The sequence below is a fragment of the Caretta caretta genome, chromosome 24 (genome assembly GCF_965140235.1).
Source record: "Caretta caretta isolate rCarCar2 chromosome 24, rCarCar1.hap1, whole genome shotgun sequence".
Lineage (NCBI taxonomy): Eukaryota > Metazoa > Chordata > Testudines > Cheloniidae > Caretta > Caretta caretta.
In genome coordinates this window covers 16,649,033-16,668,537 of record NC_134229.1, presented here as the reverse complement: position 1 = coordinate 16,668,537, position 19,505 = coordinate 16,649,033, and the positions used below count along the sequence as shown (strand labels likewise).

Genomic DNA, 19,505 nt, shown 5'->3' with positions numbered 1-19,505 from the left:
CCCACCACCTGACCAGGATGGTGATAGTGACTGTGAAATGCTCAGAGAGATTAGAGAGGCTATAAAACAAAACAAAACAAAACAAAAAACAACTCAATAATGATGGGGGATTTCAACAATCCCCATATTGACTGGGTACATGTCATCTTAGGACGGGATGCAGATATAAAGTTTCTTGACACCTTAAATGACTGCTTCTTGGAGAAGCGAGTCCTGGGACCCCCAAGAGGAGAGGCAATCTTTGATTTAGTACTAAGTGGATCACAGGATCGGGTCCAAGAAGTGAATATAGCTAGATTGCTTGGTAATCGTGAGCATAATATAATTAAATGAAACATCCCTTGGGTGGGACAAAAACCACAGCAGCCCGCCATAGCTGCATTTAATTTCAGAAAGGGGAACAACACCAAAATGAGGAAGTTAATTAAACAGAAATTAAAAGGTACAGTGCCAAATGTGAAATCCCCCCAAGCTGCATGGAAACTTTGTAAAGACACCATAATGCAGGCTCAACTTCAATGTATCCCCCAAATTAAAAAACATAATTAGAGAATCCTAAAAGTGCAACCATGGCGAAACAAAGTCAAAGAAGCACTGAGAGGCAAAAGGCATCCTTTAAAAAGTGGAAGTTAAATCCTACAGAGGAAAATGGAAAGGAGAATAAACTCTGGCAAGTGAAGTGTAAAAATACAATTAGGAAGGTCAAAAAAGAATTTGAAGAACAACTAACAAAAGACTCAAAAAGTAACAGCTAAATGTTTTGAAGTAGATCAGAAGCAGGAACCCTGCTAAACAACCAGTGGTGCCACTGGACGGTTGAGATGCTAAAGGAGCACTCAAGGACGATAAAGCCATTGCGAAGAAACTAAATAAATTCTTTGCGTCGGTCTTCACGGCTGAGGATGTGAGGGAGATTCCCAAACCAGAGCCATTCTTTTTAGGTGACAAATCTGAGGAACTGTCCCAGATTGAGGTATCATTAGAGGAGCTTTTGGAACAGATTGAAAAATTAAACAGTAATAAGTCACCAGGACCAGATGGCATTCACTCAAGTGTTCTCTTGGAACTCAAATGTGAAATTGCAGAACGACTAAGTGTGGTACGTAACCTATCATTTCAATCACCTTCTGTACCAGATGACTGGAGGATAGCTAATGTGACACCAATTTTTAAAAAAGACTCGAGAGGTGATCCCGGTAATTACAGGCTGGTGAGCCTAACTTGAGTGCCGGCAAGCTGGTTGAAACTATATTAAAGTGCAGAATTACCAGACACCTAGATGAACACAATTTGTTGGGGGAAGAGTCCACATGGTTTTTGTAAAGAGCAATCATGCCTTACCCATCTACTAGAATTCTTTGAGGGGGGTCAACAAGCACGTGGACAAGGGGGAATCCAAGGGGATATAGTGTACTTAGATTTCCAGAAAGTCTTTGACAAGCTCCCTCATCGAAAGTTCTTAAGCAAAGTAAGCTGTCATGGGAGAAGAGGGAAGGTCCTCTCATGGATCAGCAACTGGTTAAAAGATAGGAAACAAAGGGGAGGAATAAATGGTCAATTTTCAGTCAAGAGTGGTATCCTGCAGGGATGTGTACTTGGACCAGTACTACTCACCATATTCATAAACAATCTGGAAAAAGGGATAAACAGTGAGGTGGCAAAATTTGCAGATGATAAATATCTTGAGCAGTTTTGTAAGTCCAAAGCAGACTGCGAAGAGTTACAAAGGGATCTCCCAAAAACTGGGTGACTGGGCAACAAAATGGCAGATGAACTTCATTGTTGATAAATGCAAAGTAATGCACATGGGAAAACAAAATCCCAACCATAATATAAAATAATAGGATCTGAATTAGCTGTTGCCACTCAAGAAAGATTTTTTTTCCAATAAAAATTAAGAAAAATAGAACTAAAAATGTTTTGAATTTTGTTGATTCCCCAGAGTCCTATTTGCAAACAGTGTTCCAATGCTATTTTTCTTGGAAATTTGCCACAAACAAACTTATAATTTTTCAAAGAGCTCCATCAAAGAAGAAAGGGGGGAAAAAATTAAAAAATGAAAACCTTTTCATTTCTGATTTTGTCAAAAAAAGAAGTGATTAATTTTCTGGTAAAAAAGTGACAATTTGCTTGCAAAAATTCATTATGAAAAATGTTGATCATCTCTATTTCTTATCTTGAGGGATCAGAGTCACGAAAGGAAGCTCCCATATTCCAGGTTAATCTCCGCCCTGAGAAGCAAGGATAGGGGGACGGTTTCCCATCGCAGAGCTGTCTGGGGCCATGTTTACAATATGGACTTCTGCTGGCATAGCTCTATCTGTATGGGGTGTGAAGAAGTTTGATTCCTTACGACATAGCTGCGCTGGCAAAAGTCATAAAATCATAGAAGATTAGGGTTGGAAGAGACCTCAGAAGGTCATCTAGTCCAACCCCCTACTCAAAGCTGGACCAATCCCCAGTTAAATCATCCCAGCCAGGGCTTTGTCAAGCCGGGCCTTAAGAACCTCTAAGGATGGAGATTCCACCACCTCCCTAGGGAACCCAGTCCAGTGCTTCACCACCCTCCTAGTGAAATAGTGTTTCCTAATATCCAACCTAGACCTCTCCCACTGCAACTTGAGACCATTCCTCCTTGTTCTGTCGTCTGCCATCAATGAGAATAGCCGAGCTCCATCCTCTTTGGAACCCCCATGCAGGTAAATGAAGGCTGCTATCAAATCCCCCCTCACTCTTCTCTTCTGCAGACTAAACAAGCCCAGTTCCCTCAGCCTCTCCTCATAAATCCCCTGCCCCAGCCCCCTAATCATTTTCATTGCTCTCCGCTGTAGTCTCTCAAATTTGCCTACATCCTTTCTGTAGTGGGGGCCCCAAAACTGGACGCAATACTCCAGATGTGGCCTCACCAGTGCTGAATAGAGGGGAATAATCACTTCCCTCAATCTGCTGGCAGTGTTCCTACTAATGCAGCCCAAGATCCTGTCAGCCTTCTTGGCAACAAGGGCACACTGCTGACTCATAGCCAGCTTCTCATCCACTGCAATCCCCAGGTCCTTTTCTGCAGAACTGCTACTTAGCCAGTCAGTCCCCAGGCAGTAGCGGTGCATGGGATTCTTCCGTCCTAAGTGCAGGACTCTGCACTGGTTCTTGTTGAACCTCATCAGATTTCTTTTGGCACAATCCTCCAATTTGTCTAGGTCCCTCTGGACCCTATCCCTACCCTCCAGCATATCTACCTCTCCCCGCACCTTCGTGTCATCTCTGAACTTGCGGAGGGTGCAATCCATCCCATCATCCAGATCATTAATAAAGACATTGAACAAAACAGGCCCCAGGACCGGCCCCTGGGACACTCTGCTTGATACCGGCTGCCAACTAGACATCCAACCGTTGATCACTACCCGTTGAGCCCGACTATCTAGCCAGCTTTCTATCCACCTTATAGTCCATTCATCCAATCCGTACCTCTTTAACCTGCTAGCAAGAATACTGTGGGAGACCGTAGCAAAAGCTTTGCTAAAGTCAAGATATGTCATGTCCACTGCTTTCCCCATATCCACAGAGCCAGTTATCTCATCATAGAAGGCAATCAGGTTGGTCAGGCCTGACTATTGTAACTGCAGTTATAACCAGCAAAACTGCTTTTGCTGGTATTGCTGGGCCTGGTGTACACTTCAGTGTTCGGCCAGTGTCTCTATATCAGCTAGCAGTGTGAAAAACGCTATGCTGAAAAATCCCCAGGATAGAGGCAACTAGACCGACAGAAGGGTGAGTCTCTCAGCTTACTGAACATCAAGTGGGGAGGTGGTCTTATTATGTCGGAACAAGTCCTTAAGTCAGCATATGCAGCCTGTCCTCTAGGGACTATGCAGGCATATGCTCTGTAGTGTAGACATGGCCTCATTTCCCTTTCGAGGAGAATATGCCATACCAGCAAAAGCACACGAGTGTACTGGTAGAACTGTACTGGCAAAGTGCTCCTAGTGTAGAACTGGCTGGTAAGGCTTTTGCTATTGTGAGGAATCAACTTCATTGAAATGATATTGGAGAAGGGCGTTTCTTGATCCTACTCTCACTATTTCCTTCCAGGAGGTCATGAATCGAGCTCCACGTATTGTTGGGGTGAGTACTTGTAGCCAGACAGCCCCCCCGCCCCCCCCTCTCAGACCAGCATTGCTGGAAACACAGGAGGAAGCCGGAACAGGGCATTTAACATATATTCCAGCACAGCCTTTGAAGCTGTGAAAGCACAGGTGTGCTGCTACAATGTGCCTCTGGGAACAGATACAACGATTAAGCTCACAGCAGGCAGAGGCCCTGTGACAGACATGGCTCTTAGCCCCTACTAAATAGCGTGATGCACACACACCAACATCCTAGGTGGGAAAATATTTACCCTGATAAAAATAATGACCAGTAGTCGACACTTATTGTTTCTCTCCCTTGCAAGTGTGAACTATTCTTGCGAAAGCTGGCGTCACCCAGACAGACCAGCCTCAATTTGGCATAAGAAAGGAGAAAGAGAATAAAGGAGTACAGAGGTATAAGTAGGGGACCTACAGCACCATGATTTTTGAGTGCTTTTCACTATCTACCTGCTGGTCAGATAAGTGACAGCCTCCCAAGGCTTCTGCCGCTCAGAGGGTCCCTAAGCCTTGTCCCTTATTCGTCTTTCCGTGGAATTGAGTGACCGATCCTGGCTTGGCACTGCTGGAATCGAGAGATGCAAGGAGGGTAAGAAGCACCCACACCTGATCTCCTATCTTTAGTGTACACATATTTTGAAATAGAGCTCTATACTTGGTTTTCTTTCTTTGGGATTGTGGCTTTGTTTGTGTGTGTAACATCTCTACATTTAAATAAGTAGGCACTAGCAATTTTGTAACCACATGATTAGAATCTAGCTTAATAAATTTTGGTAACCATTTGTGCATAAGCCTGACTTGTTTTCTCTGGTTTACTGTAAAGCAGCCAACAATTAAAGAACCTCAGCCGTTTTGGCTCTAAAGCCTGGCCATTAGGTGAGAGTACTAAGAATCATAGAATATCAGGGTTGGAAGGGACCTCAGGAGGTCATCTAGTCCAACCCCCTGCTCAAAGCAGGACCAATCCCCAATTTTTGCCCGAGATCCCTAAATGGCCCCCTCAAGGATTGAACTCACAACCCTGGGTTTAGCAGGCCAATGCTCAAACCACTGAGCTATCCCTCCCCCCCAGCCTAGCGTTGAGTTGTGCCGCCTCCACGGGGCAAACTCTTGGGGCACCTGTCAGTCAATCCTGGCTGCCCGCTGCGAAGGAGCTCTGAGCTCTAGCAGTTAAAGTCACGGGTGTGGAGAGGCTCTTAGTGCTGCCATTGGGGCACCTGTCAGTCAGTATTGACTGCCCGCTGCGAAGGAGCTCTGAGCTCTAGCAGTTAAAGTCACGGGTGGTTAGGACCTTGGGGCATCCGTCAGCCTAGCCCGGGCTGCCTGCCGCGAAGGGACAGTGCGTCCTAGCGGTTAAAGTCACGGATGGTATAAACGGGCATAGATGGCACCTCACCAAACATCCTTGGCCGTCGGCTAACAGTACTCAAAATGATTTTGCTGTCCAGCTCTTTTATATTATCTCATTACCTCTTAGCAAGCCTGAACCTTGAGACCAGTGTTCAGCTGGAATAGCCTAGACACGCATGGAAAGAGTGAGGCAAAACACAAAGCTCTGGGTTTCCAAGTCCCACAGGAGTGTCTAAGAGTTAATCCAGGTGTTCTTTGTGGTTTCAATTCTCCTATTATACAAGTAGGCAATTTATTGTATTTCTTAGGTCTCTCTTCATTATGACCGGTCCCAGATGGAGTCATCCATATTGTGAGCTGTGATTCACTGGAAATCCTGTGAAGCTGCCTACCTGAGACTGAGATAATAGTATCCCCATAGGCAATCACATACATGACCTCATCTATACAAGGGAGCAGATTCCCAGACGATGTAAATTGGTGTTGCCTCAATAAAAGAAGTGGGGCCAGATCAACAACTGGTGTCACTCATCTATAGTTCAGTGAAAGTTAGTGGGGCCAAATGCCCAACGGATGGAAATCTGTCTTAGCTCCAATAAAGTGAGTGGGGCCAAATCCCCAGCTGGTGTAAATTATCCAAAACTCCAGGGGGTTCAATGGGTCAAATTCCAAATGGGTGTAAATCCACATCTCTGTATTGGAGATACGCCAGAGTAACCTGATGTAGCTCCACTGGAGTCAGAGCAGTGGTTCGCAGCATCAGTGGTGCGGTGCCTGTGAGCTCTGCAAATTCACTTTGCTTTACGAGTCTGCTACATCACCCTGATAATTTTGACAGAGGCCAAGTGAAGTGATGGAAGCCCATTCCCTTAACGGGTAGGGTTAGCAATTCTACTATGTCAGAGATCCCTGGCAGTCCTAGTTTCTCTCATGATGGGAAATCAGACCAATAAAATGGTTCCCATTGTGACGGGATCCCCGGGGTGCAGCCTGGGTCTGTGGGACCGCTGTGCCCCCTTAACTCCCTCCAGCCTGGGCTGTCTCTCACAATGCCTTGCTAGTGACCAGCAGCAAACCCCTCCAGGTGCTGTTATCACTCAGCACAACCGCATGTGGAGCCCTACACCCAGGTAGGTTGCAGGAACGCTCCCAGATCCACTCATGAATCACAGAGAAAGACACCAGAGCCAAATCCCCCCAGCTCCCAGCACTGTACCTCAGGAATATACCAATATATCAAGATGAGCAGTGCAAAGTTATTAATTGGTTCACCACTTCATCAATGGAAAGGGGATATACACCAGCCTTTGCAAACCTGAGCAGGTTTGCCACACACTTTATACAAACTCACTGGTAAAGATAAACCGTTAAACAATTTTTTTTACTACAAAAGATAGATTTTAAGTGACATTAAGTGATAGGCAAAAAGTCAGAATTAGTTACCAAAATAAAATAAAATATAAGCATGCAGTCTAAGCTCTCAACCCTATTAGACTGCCCAACGTCTCGATTAAGCAGTTTTTCTCACCCCACTGGAGATTGCAGTCCTTCATGTACAGATTTCACCCTTGAAACCTGGGCCAATCTCCTCTGCTGGAGTCTTCAATGAGTGTCTTTGTTGCTTGCAGCATAGGTGGGGGCAGGAGAAAGCCAAGCATGGGGCCCCTGTGTCATGAGTCCCCAGCCAAGGTTGAGCAATTCCCTTGGTGTGGCCTCATGCAGGTGAGTCATTGCATTGTAGCTCCCTTGCTGGACAATGGCTAGTGATGTCTGTTCAACAGCACCCACCCCGGTGTTGGTTACCTCCCTTGTCATTGTCTCTGTGTAGCTAGTATCTGGGTGCCTCCCAAACCCACAGCATATTTTAGTGAAAACCATACAACACAATTCTTATCATTTCATATGCATTGGTGCTGCACATGTTTAGATAGAACAATGTCTTTCAGCAGATCATAACCTTTCCCCGATACCTTACCAGGCATGCTTTATATGCAAGATCACAGTTATCTAAAAATGAGGAATATGGGGGTTACAGGATGCTCCCCCAAGGTATAGAGTGTCACACCCATGTTTCAAAATCTGGAGTTTCAGGTGTTGCTTTATAACCTGGTGGGACGGTCAAGATCAATCTATAGCTGCCATTCTCCTCGTCTCCGTCCCTTGCCCAAAGGGAAGCAGCGCTGGGCCCGTACAAATGCTGGTGGTAACAATGAAAGTAATGATAGGAGTAACATACTCTCTATTATAATGACAGGTTTCAGAGGAACAGCCGTGTTAGTCTGTATTCGCAAAAAGAAAAGGAGTACTTGTGGCACCTTAGAGACTAACCAATTTATTTGAGCATGAGCTTTCGTGAGCTACAGCTCACTTCATCAGATGTTTACCGTGGAAACTGCAGCAGACTTTATGATGATTCTCTCTCAGAAATAGGATTGGATATGTCTGTGCTTTCCTCTTTGCCCAAAGGTGAACTTTTAGCATTCCCTGTAGCTGAGTTTGGATTGTTTGAGTGAGCAGAAAGGAGGATAAAAGGTTCTCCTCACTTATTAAGAAAATTCTTTACATCTATTATTGTGTTTAGATAGATTAAAAGCCACTTTTGTCCAAATCTCAGATTCGGTGTGTACAGATTCGGTTCTAAGAAGTTTGTGTGCCGGAGAAATAGAGAGGCCCTCACTGACTGACGTTAGCTTACTATGCCGTTTCCCTTACACATTTAGGCCAACAGGAGGAAAAGTTGTCACTCATTTAGGGGGTCTCACAGTTGAGGGTTTCAAGTACAGATGCCTGGGGCTCGATTTCAAAAGGTGCTAAACACCCTGGGCTACACCAGAAGTCAGTAGCAGCTCTGGGACAGCAACAAAGTTTGCCATGACACAAGCACCTCAGCTGCTTCTGCCAGGGATAGGAGCTAACCACCCTCATTCCAATGTCACAGGAAGTCAATGGAAAAAATAACTTTCTTGTTTTTTTTCTCTCTAAAGGGTTTAATGGGGCGATGATCTGTGGTGAGTATCTCAAGTTCTCTCTCTTTGAGAATCTCTTGCGTTATCTTGGCAGCTCTCATAATGGGAACGGAGACTGGAGCCATTTGAGTTAAAGGAGGCACCCTCAGTATATTTCACGGTACAACCTCAGTGAAAGGAAAAAAAGTGCCCCCCGCTCTTGCTGCTGCCCACCAGCCCTGACACAGAAGGGTCCCCCACCCAGCAGCATCTGCCAATGGCATGAAACTGTTTGTTTCAGCTGCTGCCTTTAGTCCATGCCAAGCAGTAACAACTAGCAAGCAGAAACAAAGCTTTTCCTTTTCATTTCGGAGGTATTATTTTCCTGCTTGTCTGGTAGTTAGAGAGAGGATGGGGGAGTGACAGGCTCAAATGTATGTTAACAGAGAACACCACCAGCACAATTCATAGGTTCACACATTTTAAGGCCAGAAGGGACCGTTCTCTTCAGCTAGTCTGACCTCCTGCAGAACACAGTCCAGGGAATTTCATCCAGTCCTTCCTGCAACTAGCCCATGATTTCTAGGTGAGCTAGGGCACACCCCAAAGAAAGATATCCTGGCAGAAGCCTCACCAGCGCCTCCATGTGTTAAGACTGTAAGTTGCAAGATTTCTTCCCCTTTCCTCCTGTCACCCTCTCCATTGAATGCAATGCTGGGAAGTGCAATGCTGTCTCATTGACACAGCATTCCCGTGGCAGACAGAATAAACTCTGTGTGGGTAAATACTGACACAGTGGCAGGGATTTGACGAGTGTGTGATAACCAGCGCATAAATCCCAGTGGCAGCTCAAATCCCCAAAAGAAAGTTTTAATTTCTAAAATTACCCTTCCCTTTAACAAATCCAAGAGCTCAGTTCCAGCCCTCCCAAATCTCCCCTGGCCCTCTCCTCCTTCATTTCCCCATCCAGTGCCATCAATCGCAGTTTGTAAAGGGCACTGCTGTACAATGCACAATACTGGAAGTGGAATGCTGGCGGTCGCACACAGCTGTAGGGGACTAGAAAGGGACTAAACTCCTCCAGGGAGTGCGGGAAGGTTCTTGTCTGATTCCCTGTGGGTTACTGGGACCATAATGACCATTTGCCATCTCTCCCCAGGACTAAGAATTATGAATTACTAACTCAAACGCTGGCGAAACCGGATTGGCTGACTTCGATGATGACACCTGCCATTACGCTCCCCGTGCTGCTGCCTCACAACTCTTCCACCAATCAAATGCTGACTGAAAATCATGAATCCTACTGAATGGGCCTCTAGCTGATTACTGTGACAGTCCTTGATTTTTATGCTTTTTGACGTAACAGGGAGCGGAGGGACACTGAGCTCTGTCCCGCAGCTGCCCTGGGGAATTGCGAGAGCTTTGCAAAAATTAAAATAAATACAAACGCACAAAAAAAGTTCAGTAACTGTTGTTTTTTTTACATTTTAGTAAATTAAATTTCCTTCCAGGCTGGGATAGGATTCGCTCCACTGTAAACGCTGACACGACTGTTAGTCAATTCTAAACTCTTTGTAGGCAATGATTACTGTATGGGGGGTGGGGGAAGACACTGTTCTCCAGTATTCCTCTCTCTCCCTCAGTGGTGAAACCAGGGAAGCAGCAGCACTGGGAAAAATGAATAATGGAGTGGCTCACAAATCCAGAAGAGCAGGAGGGAAGAGTATCCCTTAACTGAGCTACAGAACTACACTACCAGGGCTAGAGAACATGTGGCAAGTTTTCCTTTCAGGGTAGATGCTCCAGCACATAATCCTCAAAAATCTAGAGGTGCCTCCTTGCACTCCATAAAACGATCCCTTTCCAGAACAGTTACGCTCTTTTGGCTTGAACGCCGGACAAGAAACCACTCCCATTAAAACCACCCATAAACTGCACCTCAGTCTTGCTTCTTCAAAGGACACAGATTACAGATAAATTCATGAGAAGGTTTAATTTGTTCTTAATTATTTTGGGCTTCAGCCCCTTCCACTGGCTTCTCAGCCTCATCCAGCCCAGCTCCCTACATCCGGACTGTCACCTTCTATCCTTCATGTGAGACACAAAATCTCTTCCCCAAAAGACATTGGGGCTGGGATTTGCAAAGAATCCTAATTTCCTTCGGTCTGTCTGAAAATCCCAACCTAGGGCAACAGAGCAATATTTTGCAAAGCAGATGGGAGCAGGGCTGCTCTTTTTGCTCATTCCACTAACATGTCAAATGCTGCTGGAAATAAAAGTGGCAACTCTTCCTGAACCCCTCTCCACGTTCTTATGACTCGACTGGATTGTGACACAGAAGCAGCCACTTCCAAACAACCTGTTAGGAAGCTGTCAAAGCTCTGATCCAGTGCCCCACCAGACTGCTGTGAGGGGACCCAGACACTGGTTTCCATGTCTTTCAAGCCTCCAGAGTCTGAATAGACATGAGCCCAGACACTGGCTCTGTCTTGGGGTCCTTATGCACACTCCCAGGGTGCTGATCTATTTAGCACCCCCTCCTGAGAGTTGCAGCCAGGGGGTCCAACCACCCAGTTGCTAGAATCAGTGCTGATTCCTCTGACTCTCCTGTAGCTTAAACTCACCCTCCTCCAGAATCCCACTGAAGATAGGAGCCTTCCAGTTTAACTCTCCCAGGGGGCCCATGATGAGGTGAAACACGTAACATGGAGAGAGACACTTTGCATAGGATTCTCAAATACTATTGCACTTTACTTAAGCACAAGAAATACACAGAGAGAGCAGCTCATATCTAAACCCACAAACATCCTAAACACATTGCCCCTCACTCTGGCTCACCCTTCCCTTGGGAATGCTTTCAGAACCATCCGACTTCAGGTAGGCAGGGTTCCCCTGCCTCATCAGGCTCCTGCATCACTTCCCCTCGGTTTGAACTGGTGACAACAGCCAAAGACCCCAAATAGATCAACTCCTGCCTTCCTAATCTTCCCATCCCCGTCAGGTGACTCTTGGATCTGTTTCCTCAGGCAATTTCATTGCCAGTGGACCACTCCCCTGACAAACTGATCCCCCAAGTTGGGAGCCAGTCTTTATTTCAATAGGGGACCATCCCAATTTAATGACCCTCTACTGTCAGTGCTGTATCATTACACCTTGGACTTTCAGTCTACCATGGAGACAAGATCACAGAGAAGACCCCCCACACACACACACACATTCAAAATGGAGTTTGCAATCTAATAAAGATACAGATGGACAGTTCATAAGCTCACACAGAATTCATGAACTGCATGGGCAGATTCCCAAATCATCAAGAAGCCACGCGAAAAATGTGCCTACAAAGGCTAGAGTCCACTATCAAATCTTAAAAAAAATGAAGGTGTAACCCATACCTCCCCTGGGTGGCTGTGTGCCGTCCAGCAGCAGGACATCGTACAGGTGTATTAGTCAGCAACTGACTTTGCGCAAACAAATATAACCCTGTCAGCTCTGGCATGATTTCAGATGTAGCTAGCCAGGGTTCAGTCCCCCCCAGTGGCTCCTTCCCAGGTGAGATTTGTCAGAAGAGATGGTCCATATGAGGATTTGAGCCGCAATGGAACTCTGAAAGTTGGGATGAGCTTTCGCCGCGAGGGCAGCTTTTAGCTCTTGGTGATGGGGGTACGGATACCACCATGAGTAGACATTGTGGCTCTCGGCTCCCCCTCATGGTTAGTCCACATATAGCAGTTTATGAACCCCTATTTTAGGATTCTTTAGCTCAGAGTCTCTTAGCTCAAACTCCAGCCACCAGACAGGAGCACAGACCTGCTCTGTGTAAGCGTAGGGCACAATGGGGCAAGAATGGCTCGAACAAACTGGGTAGCAGCAGGCTTCTTCGTGGTTCTGCATACATACAGAAATGGCAATAATTACATCACCCATTAGGATGCAATAATCATCTGCAGGGCTTAGATCAGGTTTGCCAACATGGTTTTTGGCTCATGTAACGCAGCATTAGAGGTTATGTGACATATTTGGCCCTACACAGGCTTTTCTACATCCTTTCTTCAGCATACTTATCCAATAGAAAGCTGCCCTAAGGATCCATATAGCCAGCCAATCCAGTTACCAGCTAGTTCCCTTGTTCTCTGTACCATCTGTTAAACCATACATAAAGCTGCTTTATTCACCATTGTTCTTCCATATCTGCCCTGTTTGGCCTTGTTTAGTTTCAGGCAGTCTGACTCTGCAACATATTGTTGCAGATCCTCAGCATAGCTGCTGTGAGTGCCTCCAGGCGCGGGGGGCCAGGGACACTTGGGCCTAGTACGCATAACTGCTGCGAGTGCCTCCAGGCTGGGGGGGCAAGGACACTTGGGCCTCGTGCGAGGAGGCTTCATTGACACTTGTGGTCTTCCATCCTCTTGAGTTACCTAGTGGCCATGTCCCAGTGTCCCCAACAACTACTCCCTCCTTTGAGAACACTCAACAGCCTTGGCTCTGAGTTTTCTCACTTGGGCTACTTATTTCTTTACAATAGGACTTTGCATAAGCACTTTGTGATAGCCCTGAAGAGAGTGACTTATTAACTTTTGCAAAAGGGCCCTGACACATGATACTGCACAGCATAATACCAGTAATACAAGCAATACAGGAAAGAGAAGTTTCAATAACAGGCTAAATAAACCACGAAGCCAAAACGACAAACCCCAGCCTGAAAACAAGGTTTGCAACCAGTCGCTCTCGGGGGCAGTATAGGCAACCTGTGCTCCGGCTCGGGCATGGGCCTCAGCCTATATCACCTTTTCATAGATCTCATAACTGCTATCATTTACATATACACAGCATTGGGGCCCGACAAGGGCACAACCCCCCCCCCCCTTGGGATGCCAAGAGATAGTCCAAAGCCAGCCTGTTTTGGAGGGAAAAAGAAAAGGAGGACTTGTGGCACCTTAGAGACTAACCAATTTATTTGAGCATAAGCTTTCGTGAGCTACAGCTCGCTTCATCGGAAAACGTCCTGAGCTGCTGTACCTCTTTATTTAATGTTTTTACTGCTGACCCTAAATCACTAACTGAGTCCTCTAACTCTAAGGCCACTTTCTCAAGTACCATTTGCAGCCTTACAGTATAGCGGCCTATGCCTGCCATGGCTGGCCCGGTAAACAGTGGCGCTGTTCCCAGTACAGAGCACCCTACAAGCTTCTCGGTTGTGAGGGGATTCTTTATATTGACCTCCAATGCCGTAGTTAGTCGCCGCAGGGTCTTTTTTCGTGACTCGGAGGTATCTTTCCTTTGGGCAGTGTGGCAGTTATTGACAGATGAGTAACTCCATGAGCTATATAACAGCTACCTGTCCAGTTGGCTGGCAGCACCTTGTAAGCCTTTCTGCCACATACAAAATAGTGACCCTGTAGGGCCCAGTAAGGACTGTTTCTTAAGGGGATTCCTGGGCTATTTAAGGCTGCTTTGGCTGCTTTTCTGAACAGTCCATATGCCCCTAAAGGGGCATCCCATCCTCCTGATTGGGTACAAGTGGGAGTGTTTCTAATTGTGCCGTTCAAATTACACTCGCCATAGGGACCACTACAAACCCACCATTGGCTTGCTACATTGGAGATATTAACTGGACGGCAAGTTACATTTCCAACCCCCTTTTTTGTGGTAAGATTATTTGTAAGAGTTTCCCTAAAAGGGGAGGAACCATTACACCCACACTGCTGGCCTCCCCTCTTGGTCTTTATCCACTACCCATCAGCCCACTGTGTAATAACACAGGAGCTTTTTTTCACAGGATGCCCATAGGGATCAGATTGGTTTTGGGTAAAACATAATATGCCCTTAGTGAGTACTGCAACTCCTGGTCCTGATAGGTGGCTTGCTGTAAAGAGGTCTTGTTCCAGAACGGCGAGTCCGTTCTTTCCTGCTCTTTGGTGGTGGCTAATTCTGCTAGGGGCAGGAGCAGCATGTCAAGGGGCATTCCCGTTTTGGGGACAGTGGGGTTGGAGCACATACCCAGCAATCAGTCTGGTTTGTTAAAGTAGCAACATGGTGCGCAAGCAAAACAAAGGAGTTATGCTCCCGATATGCACAGTTTGGAAATACCAATACAGAGAATAACAATGTTACTCAATTAATTATTACCTGAGTTTTTTTAACTTCGGGTCTCCAGTACCTGGGTGGGCCCATTTTAGCATTAAGGTGCCCGCTATTTGTGTCTCTTAAACAGTAGCTTTAGCCCGAGATCAACACTAGATGAGGAGTCAGCAGGTTGGACAGTCCACTGTTCTGCTGACGAGGGGGCGGGTACTGCCTTCAGACGAGAGTGATGGATCCAGTTCTTGTGTCCCTTGACCTTTGCCGCTGTATGGGAGATCAGCAGGACGGTATAGGGTCCTTTCCACTTTTCCTGGAGAGGCTCGTCTTTCCAGGTGCGAACAAGCATGGAGTCACCGGGCTGTAAGGAGTGGACGGGAGAGTCCAAGGGGAGAGGCCGGGAATCCTTGGTATACCTGTGAAGAGACAAGAGAACAGCAGACAGGGAACACATATACTGAGACAAAAAAACATTACCCCACTCCCATTCCCCTGACAGAACCGGGGTGCCATTCATAGGCCTTGCCCTTCCAAACATAATTTCAAAGGGACTAAGCCCTAATCTACCCTTTGGGAAATGCGGATCCGAAGTAGGATGAGAGGCAAAGCATCAGGCCATCACAGTGAGGCTTCTTGGCACACTTTTGAGAGATGCCGTTTGCGGGTCTGATTGGTACGCTCCACTACCCCACTGGCTTGCGGTCTCCAGGGCGTATGGAGTTTCCAGGGGATCTGTAAGGCATGTGAGATGCTTTGGATGATTTTTGATGTGAAGTGTGTCCTGTTGTCAGATTCCATCCACAGGGGGAGTCCAAAGCGAGGAATGATCTCCTTAACAAAAAGAAAAGGAGTACTTGTGGCACCTTAGAGACTTTTCTTTTTGCGAATACAGACTAACACGGCTGTTCCTCTGAAACCTCTCCTTAACAAAGTTGAGGGCCACTGTTCTGGCAGTGCAATTATGGCATGGGAAGGCTTCTGGCCATCCGCTGAACCGATCCACTATGACAAGGAGATACTTGAACCCTTGGGTCCGGGGAAACTCAATAAAATCTATTTGCCACACACATCTGGGGCCTGGAGTGGGTTCTAGGGCAGCTGGTGGCACAGGATGTCCCGGTCGGGGGTTATTCTTTTGGCAGACTAAGCAGTCCGCTTGTACCTGGGCAGCCAGGGGTCGGAATCCGGATGTGATAAAATATTTTCTCATTAGTTGGATAAGTGCTTCCCTGCCAGCATGAGTGGTTTGATGTAGTTTCTGCAGCACTGGTCGGATTAGGCCCTTTGGTAGGAGGACCTTCCCTTCCAGGGAATGGAGCCATCCCTCCTTTTCCCGGAGACAGAGTTTGTCATTTAGCTGTCTCTCCTCCCCAGAGTACTGAGGGGTTGGAAGCTCCCCTACTGATGGGATAAGGGCATGCATATGGGCGTTCTCAGTCTGAGGGGGTGGCAGCATGCTTAGCCTCTCTATCTGCCCGGGCGTTACCTCTGGCCACATCTTGATCTTCCCTTTGATGGGCTTTACAGTGTACCACCACCACTTCCGAGGGGAGTTGTACGGCTTCTAGAAGCCGGAGGATTTGGGGCCCGTACTTGACTGGGGAGCCTTGGGCTGTCAGCATTCCCCTTTGCTTCCGTAGGCCAGCATGAGCATGCAGCACCCCAAAAGCATATTTTGAATCAGTAAAAATGTTGACCCGCTTTCCTTTTGACAGTTCAAGTGCACGGGTCAGGGCTATTAGTTCAGCAAGCTGGGCAGAGGTCCCAGGAGGCAAACCTTCAGCTTCCACAGTGTCATGGAGGGTCACAACAGCATAACCCGCCCTCCTTTGCCCATCTATTACAGTACTGCTACCATCAGTGTACCACTCATAATCTGCATTTGGGAGGGGTACATCCTTTAAATCCGGACGGCTGGAGTACTGGGCATCTATGATCTCTAAACAGTCATGTTCCTGTTCCTCTGTTTCTTGCAAGAGGGTGGCTGGGTTAAGGGAGGGGCAAGGCTGTAGGGTGACTTCAGAGTTCTCTAACAGCTTAGCCTGGTACCGAGCAATCCGAGCCTGGGTGAGCCAAAGCCCTCCCTTTGCAGCCAATAAGGCTTGGACCATATGGGGAGTATAGATTTGCATAACCCCTCCCAATGTTAGCTTCTCGGCTTCCTCAAGCACTAGGGCAGTAGCTGCGACTATCGGTAAACATGCCGGCCAACCCTTTGCAACCTGATCCAATTGCTTAGAAAGATAAGCCACAGGATGTCTCCATGCTCCTAACAGCTGTGTGAGCACTCCCTTTTCATTAGAGATCCGGCAGACACAGGGCTGGAGCTTCCATCAACTTCCTCTTCAAGATTTTAAATGCCCTGTCAGCCTCTGGGGTCCAATAGAAGGGGTCATGATCTGCTTCTTTTACACAGTCATACAGGGGTTTAGCCCATAGTCCAAACTCTGGGATCCATATCCTGCAAAAGCCTCCCATACCCAGAAAAGCTCTGAGCCGTTTACGATTACTTGGGGTAGGAACTTGGCATATAGCTTCCTTTCTTTCGCTTGAAAGCTGACGCTCCCCTTGCCTTAGCTGTAACCTGATTCTGCTCCACCTCAGACAACAGAGTTCTCAGGAGGATATTACAATTGTCCCAATCTGGCTTGTGACTACTGAGGCACCCCTCAAAGACTGAAATAAACCGGCTTGGGTTCGTTGAGAATTCCCCAGCCTGTGTTTTAAAAGCTGCTAGGTCTATGGGATTGAATGACACATGGGTGAAAACTTGCATAGTGGTAGCCTGACGTCCGTCTGCCCCGGGTGAGCCACAACAGTCTCGGTAAGCAAAGGATAGAGTCCCACCGAGGGGGCAATCTCTGTAACCCGAGGCATCCTACCCTTATACGGTGGGGGTGTGGGGGCCGAAGGGGACACCGGCTCTGCCATTACAGTGGGGGTGGGGGTCTGGGGAATAACATGAGCTGCTACCAAACCAGTTGGAGTCAAATTACAGCTCTGCAGAATTACAGCTCTGTTCTATTTCTTAAAGTCATAAACGCTTGTGCATACAGATGTTCATTCCATTTACCCGTTCGCTGACAAAACAAAACTAGTTGGAGGATCGTATTATAATTGATTGACCCTCCCAGTGGCCACTGTTCCTGGTCCTCTAGCCGATATTGAGGCCAGCCTACTGTACAAAACCTTTTCAATTTACTTTTAGTCATTGGATCTGATCCAAACACTTTCCAGTTTGCTAGAATGCATTCTAGGGGCATACACTGTGTCCTGCCTCCTGAGCTCTGTCCCTGTCCCATACCTACAGGGTAACTCTGCGCGTCCCCAGGTTCCAACAGAGCATACAATCCGGATTTCAAAAGGTTCCTACCTGATCCAAGGGACCGGTTCCCCACTGTCGCCCACAGCTGCTCCTCCCCTATGTCCAAGGGACCGGTTCCTCATCGTCGCCCACAGCTGCTTGTCCACTACATGAGTGCGTTGCACCGTTGTGCCCTCCGGGGTCGATCAAATCTTGTCTCCTCCGAGGCCCCCAATGAACTCACTGGTGTGTGCTGGGCGTCGGTTCTCGCCGCAATCCTTGACCTCCAGGAGGAGTCTGGGTAAGGCTAAATAGCAGCCTCGTCGCCCACCCAGGGATGCCAAAAGCTGCTACCGGCACCCAGTGCCAAAGGCAAACAACAGCAAGGTTCGTTGCCCGGTGTGCGTCACCCAATAATCACAACGGGGTGGAGAAACAGAAAAGTTTATTTGCAGCTGCAAAGAAGGTACAGGGAGAATAGAATCTCAAATCCTGCACACAGAGCAGGAAGTTACACAGGCTTTTCTACATCCTTTCTTCAGCATACTTATCCAATAACAAGCTACCCTAAATATCCATATAGTCAGCCAGTCCAGTTACCAGCTAGTTCCCTTGTTCTCTGTACCATCTGTTAAACCATACATAAAGCTGCTTTATTCACCATTGTTCTTCCATATCTGCCCTGTTTGGCCTTGTTTAGTTTCAGGCAGTCTGACTCTGCAACATATTGTTGCAGATCCTCAGCATAACTGCTGCGAGTGCCTCCAGGCGCGGGGGGCCAGGGACACTCGGGCCTAGTACACAGAGCTGCTGCGAGTGCCTCTAGGCTGGGGGGGTAAGGACACTTGGGCCTCGTGCGAGGGGGCTTCATCGACACTCGTGGTCTTCCATCCCCTCGAGTTACCTAGTGGCCATGCCCCAGTGTCCCTAACAGTGTTTGACATTGCCCTTTGGAAATGATCGAAACAGCAACCCTGCATCCCTTTGTTTTGCAAAACTATTGTTCTACTGCCCTAGACAGGGATTGTCAGAGAAGCCTAAGCCAGTTAGGTGTCCAGCTCCTTTAACTCCTTTAGTCTCCTTTGAAAAATGCCACTCTAATGTCTTTTTTTCTGAAAAGATTTTGTTTCTCCCATGAAGGATAGATAGTGCTGGTCTGGGCAGAGAGGAGGAGTGGATGAGGCTGAAGCCCAAAATAATTTTGAACAAATGAAGCCTTCTCATAAGTTTGTGCCATAACTTGTGTCCTTTGAAGAAGCAAGACTGAGGTGCAGTGTATGGGTTGTTTTGATGGGAGCGAATGCCTGTGTGATGTTCAGGCCAAAAGAGTGTAACTGTTCTGGAAAGGGTTCGTTTTACGGAGTGCAAGGAGACATCTCCAGACCTCTGGGGATTATGTGCTGGAACATCTGCCCTGAAGGGAAACTTGCCACTTGTTCTCCCAGTCACAGCCCTGGGAACTGTCGCTCTCTAACTCAGTTACAGACCCTTTTCCTTCCTGCTCTATTGGATTTGTGAGTTGCTCCATCATTTATTTTTTCTCGGTGCTTCCCAACCGAGGAAGAGGGAAGGATATTGGAGAGCACAACCTATTCCCCCCGCCTCACCTACACACAGTTCAGAATTCCCTAACAGAAATGACAGCATTTAGGCCTGGTCTAAACGTAAGGCAGTTTACTTCAA

General features: G+C 47.2%; 1 protein-coding gene across 7 annotated transcripts in view; it reads right to left on the bottom strand.

The window, feature by feature from the left end:
* LOC142070026 (uncharacterized protein C8orf90-like) overlaps positions 1-18,582 on the bottom strand; it is a 93,761-nt gene extending 75,179 nt beyond the window's left edge. For 4 of the 7 annotated variants that reach the window (XM_075122944.1, XM_075122947.1, XM_075122945.1 and 1 more), the window contains exons 1-2: positions 17,892-18,582; positions 14,567-15,349 (exon numbers count right to left, since the gene is read on the bottom strand). The gene's annotated coding sequence lies outside the window, so the exon portion shown is untranslated. Of the gene's footprint in view, positions 1-6,857; positions 7,693-14,566; positions 15,350-17,891 lie in introns of those variants that run through there. The other 3 variants (XR_012665996.1, XR_012665995.1, XR_012665997.1) reach the window with 3 other exon arrangements.
* Positions 18,583-19,505: the final 923 nt, after the last annotated feature.